This window comes from Juglans microcarpa x Juglans regia, chromosome 2D (genome assembly GCF_004785595.1).
Source record: "Juglans microcarpa x Juglans regia isolate MS1-56 chromosome 2D, Jm3101_v1.0, whole genome shotgun sequence".
NCBI classification, from domain to species: Eukaryota; Viridiplantae; Streptophyta; class Magnoliopsida; order Fagales; family Juglandaceae; genus Juglans; species Juglans microcarpa x Juglans regia.
The window spans coordinates 24,719,764-24,725,959 of NC_054596.1; positions in this window are offsets into that span (position 1 = coordinate 24,719,764).

Here is a 6,196-nt window from a genome sequence, read left to right on the forward strand (position 1 = left end):
GCGGCATCCCTTGAGTCTAAGGGGTCTGTGACCAAGCACGTTCAGCCGTCCGCATGTAGCTGGGCATCTTGCCCGGCGTCTTACGGTAAGTCCCGGTAGGCAGCCGAGCCTTGAGACGACCTCATTGGCACATCCGAGCTCGGCTCTAAAAGGCCTTTCCTGATAGGTTTGTGGTCATAGGCTCAGCACGTGAATCTCTGGCCCGGACTCTTAGCTCACAAAAGAGTTTTGTCCTTGGGCCTGGAGTTCCTCGACTTGGCCTCTTCTAGCTTGGGTCATTCAGGGATGGGCCCCTCCCTCACAAATTGAGAAATGCTTTGATAGAAAATATAAAAGAATTTGAAATAGAGAAGAGAGAGCAAGAGGAGGATGGGACCTTGAGGTCTACATTTTCTAATTTTCAAGTGTAATTGAATGCAAAGTATTAGTCTCAATTTATAATGAAATCACATAGAGATGTGATGAGGTAAATATATTTATCATAATGAAAATAAAATCTCTTGATTTGATATTATCTCCAATGTACTCTCTCAAACTCAAAGATGAGAACTTTGAAATCTTGAGTTTGAAATTTGAGTGTAGACTACATATCCATTGATTGAATGCTAATGAGAATATGAAAATGGTTTAGGTGATGACTTGACTGCTAGCTTGAACTAGGGGTGTAATCAGTCTAGTCCGGTCCAACGGGATCATGGATCATAATTTCGGTCCACCCATTTAGCTGGATCAAATTGGCCCGATTACCCCTCAGGACTGGATCAGATCGTTAGCTATCGGTCCGATTCGATCCATAAATATTTTTTTCCTCATTACTTTTTTTGGCAAATAAATTAATACAACAAATTAATTAAATTAGCAAAATTAAAATTTAGTCAGCTATTTAATATGGATTATGTAACTAAATCATTAAAAATAATTAATTATAATTATATTTATGGTGTTAATAATTACTAACTTAGTATGTTAGTATTCAAAATGGCCTATATTATAATTCTAACATTTTATATATAGTTAATGAATATTAAATTGAAATTGTCCATAGATTATTCATGCTTACTTGCAACTTAGGTATCTTATAAAAAATTACCTGCTTATTGTAATTAGTTGTAAATAGTAGAGTGTGTATCTATGATGTACTTAGGTATCTTAACATATATTATCATATGATATATTAGTTAATTGATAGTATATATTATTTTACATTTTATTTGGTCAATGGTGATAGATTAAATGAAAATTATATACTTAAGTTATACAATTACTATAAAATATTTTAAGAAAATAAGTAAGTGATTTGGTCTAATAGATCCATACCTTGGGACTGGACCCATTACTAATTTTTACAAGGGTTTCAGGACCGAAACCAACCAAACCCCTTATTAGTCTGGCCGAACCATTTGGTCCAATTGGTTTCTTTTGATCCTGACCCAATCACTCACACCCCTTGCCGGAACATCAAATCTAGAACTATGACTAACAATGGGCTATTTATGACCAGCTTGGTCAATTATAGAACCAAAATCAAAAGGCTAAAATTGGATCTGGGGCTTCAAACAATACTTACAATAGATTAAAACCTAATAAAAAAGGCTCACGGCTAATAGAGATACTCCAAATACATAGATTTGAGACAAGACAAATTGAACGCTAATGAAGATTTTATGAGAAGTAAAGCTAGCGGAAGGATTTTAAAACAAATAGTCCATAGAATTGAGCTTGACATTAGCCAAGAGTTTTGATAGCATGATAAAAAATATGAAAGAAGTTGAAATAGAGAACATGAGGAGAGAGGAGAATGAGACTTTGTGAGCTACGTCTTTCTTATTCTTACGTGTGATTGAATAGAAAGTATTGATCTCTATTTATATAGAGACGGAGATTACATATATTTGAGATAAAGTAAATTTCTGTATCATAATGAAAATAAAAAATCTTGATTTGATATTAATTATGAAAATCAAATAAGCTGATTTGATAATTATGGGATCAAATCAAGATAATAATAATAATCAAGAATACATTATCACCGACATGGTTTTATATTTGGTTTATTCATGCATATGAGAATGGTTGTATATTATTTGGGAAGGAGCATGAGGAGAAAGTGCAGTGTCTAGTTTGGGGTGACTCTAGATGAAAGAATAAGCGGTTCTGATGATGGTCTCGTGATATTTTCGGTTGACACCGATACCATTGAGGTTATATATGTGTTGCAAAACTTGCGAAGATATGAGATGGGATGAAGATAAACGATCAAGGATAATAGATACAGGAGGCATCAAGCCGACTCAACGGCATGGAAAGAGTTAGATAGTTTCCATGTTTGGTTTGCCAACAAACCGTGTAATGTATGCCTCATTAATCTTAACACAGATGCCTTTTTTGAGTTTGGTAACATGTGCACAAGTTACAGCAAATGGCTTGTTGATGTCATGATCGTATTAATAGTTATTACTTGTCATCCATCATACATTCAGGTGTATCCAACATTAGAGAATTCATTATTAGTCATTGCTGTGAGTTAATTAATAGCCTATCATTATGGTTTTAGGTCATTCCATTATTAGAGCAACTTACAATGCATGATCAGTTTTTCTTGAGTTCTTATTTTTTTAAAAGGACGACGATTTCAGAGAAACGTTGTCTCACTATTTAGAAGTACTTCTAATTAATAGCCTACTTTCTAAACCATGATGAAATTATCGCATTGATATTGGTTTGGAATTTTTTTTTCAGAATTAAAGGTGCTAAAAGACTATCTGCAAACAAAACTAATACTTCCAATGAAACAGTTATATAAAAATAAATTTTTTAGATGCATTAATTGCTCATAGAAATTTGTTAACAATAGTTGGGACAATAACTCATGCAAAGATAGGTTATAAAAACAAAAGGTGATGAAGTCCTTTTTGCCCTCGACTAATGAAATATTAAATGGACAAGTCATCATGATATGGTTTATTGAAAATGATAAATTAACAAATCTTAAATTCAAAATTTTGATTAGTAAATTTCATCTCTAAAAAACTAATGTATAAAAAACAATTAGATTTAATTATCATAATAAAATAAAATGAAGTTCTTGATCTAAATTCTCGCCAAACCTCATTCTTAATTGGGCAGCATTCTGAACTCATGTTTTATGTAAACCAATGAGACAGATGTTAAAAAGTAAAAGTGTCACAGGAGAACATCTGTAACGCCCCGTTCCCGAAGGTCCGGAGAGTTAGTTCCTATTACTTAGGAACATCTTCAATAATCAATAATAAATAAACAAAAACTCCACAAAATACTTAACTTATTTGTTCCATCCAAAAATCCGTGTCCCTCCATAGAAATACTAAACAAAAACCTCAATAAAATAAAATAATATCTCTACAAAGACTCAAATTATTCATAACTTGACTTACCAAAATAACCGCTAAAGATAAAATTACTAAATATGATCCTCTAAGATACTTGTCACTCATTCATCTATGATCATCAGACTTTTCCAATACTTCATACTCTTGTCCTCTAGCTGAACCATAAGAATATTTGAAAAATGTTATGAAAATAAGGGGTGAGTTGTCAACAACTCAGTAAGCAGATAACATATGCTAGTATGTAAACATGAGCATTTTCATAGAGTTCATAATGTAGAGACAAAACATTTCAATTTCAATATGCAAATCTCAAAAATACATATTATCAAAAAATCAGAGTGACACTTCATACAATTCATATTCAGAAACCAACTTTTCATATTCAAAGACTCATTTGGCACAATATGACTAAACATCATCATCTTATCATATCATATCAGAGCATCATATCAGAACAGATGCCATGTTTAAACCCCGTGGTAGGGTTGTGCATTCTGCTGAAAGCCAAGCAGAACATAAATCATATTATCAAAGCGATTGTACTCAGAACAAAGACCACTATTATATCCCGTGGTAGGGCCAGAGGTCACTATTGTATCCCATGACAGGGCCAGAGATCACTATTATATCTTGTGACATGGCCAGAGTCACTATTGCATCCCGTGATAGGGCCAGAGGTCACTATTACATCCCATGACTAGGCCACATATCAGAGCAAAACAGAATCAGAATCACCATATCAAAATCAGAATTAGAGTCAGAACAGAATCAGAAAGTCATGCCAAAAGTTTTTTAGATGCCACATCATATCAAAATAGAGTACATAAATTTAGATCATTTCACATTTTCCAAAACAGATTCAGAATTTCTTCACGTCACATGCAAAAATTATCAATTTTCATATTCGCTCATATTTTTCTGAGTTCAATAATAGAATGTCATAAATAAGCTCATGTCTACACCAGTCATGCCAGAAAATACTTTATTCTTATATAGAATCTCATGAGCAATACAAAACAAATAACTGAGATCGTTTAACATTTCCTTTCACAACACAACATGCACATTTTCAAAATTGACCTCAGTCCATTTTATTTTTATGCAAAGTCTAGCATAGAAATCCTGCTTACCTAGATTTCTTAACTTTTCAGAATTTTCCTCAAAAATGCCTAACAATTATTACTCATCACCTATAAAATAATCACGTAATTCGCGTAAATTTCAATCAATCCCAAATTTAAACATTTAAGCCTAAGCTTCTAAAATATCTATTTTAATTATTCATTACCTAAAAATTCTCATAACCTTAAAATATCCCTTAATTCTAAAATATCCTCATTCTCTAGATTTCCTTGATATCAATCAACACTTAAGATAGGTACTAGTAAAAATTTCGTTAAATAAAAAAAAATAGCTTTAATCTTATTTAAAATGTTCAAAATAAAATTACACACTTACTATAAAAGTAATTTGCTACCAATAGTACAATTTAAAAATCTTATTTATTTTCTGTACAATTTCTTATACTTCCCACAAAGACCACATAAAAACAGATTTAATATAAACATAATTTCAAACTGAAACCATCCAATAATAAGGGTAGTATTATAATTTCATTTCAAAATAATATGTAAAACTAAATTTATGTAGCCTCTGAAACACGTAACACATAGTCATAAGAAAAGTGTTTTCATGTGTTACGTAGTGCAACAGGTTGCGAGGCAGGGGCGCGAGATACTCACCGAGAAGGGAGGAGCTTCGTGAAGTGCAACGGAGAAGGATACTGGGGAGGCGGCGTTGTACTAAGAGAAAAAGAGACGAGTGAGAGATATGAGAGCACTGTGAGGGAGACAGAGAGCTCCTTACCGAGAGAGTTACTTGTGGCGACAGCCTGGGTGACTATCGACGACAGCACGGGTAGGCGTGGTGGCAAAGCACGGGGAGAGAAAGAGTGGACGCAAAGAGAGAGTGCACAGAGAAGAGAAAACTAGAATATACGAAAATGAAAGCCATGGGGTGTGACGTGAACATACCGGGAGTAAGCGGTGGCTAGGGTGGCTGAGATGCTGGACAATGTGTTCCCTTTGCGCCACGGAGGAGACGTCCGAAAGGGTTGGTAGTGCAAAATGTTGTGCTTGGAGGAGCAACCAATTGCACTGTTTTTTACACCCAAAACAGATGAGTTTTGGTTCACTAAGCAGGTGGTTGTTCTCGGCACTTTGGTGGTGGTGCAGTGGCAGAGAAAATAGACAACAACAACGAGGTGGCTCTAGTACTCGAAGTGTTGCAAAACTGTCATTGGTGACGGGTATGTGTGTTGCTGGCTTGGGGTGTGTTTACGTGACCAAGGCGTGTAGGAGTTTTGTAGTGGGCTATCTTTCGGTGTTGGTGATTTATGGTGGAGAGAGTTTGGCTCACGGTTGACATACTCCAAGGGTGGTGCAAAGACGACTTGTGATGTCTAAAACGTACAGGTTGGCTACGGCTTCGTGTGGGCTGGTTGTGGCATCGATTTTACTTGGAGATGGAGGTTGGTGTTGAACAGGGAGAGGCTTGCTGATTCTTGTGGTTGGTTGCAACAACAGTAAATCGGCAGTTTCCGAAAGCATGAGATATATGTGTATATTTATTTGGGTGATGATAAAACCCTAGAGAAAAGAGAGGAAAGAGATGTGCATGCATATGACTAACAGAAAGAGACGTGAAAAAGGTGGGGATTTTCTAAAAACAACAGCTGTTGGGTTTCTCAGTTTAATAAAAAGGGGCATGGACCTTGTGGTGATCGGCTAGAACCCACTTTAAAAAATTTGGATCCAAGACTAGTAGTG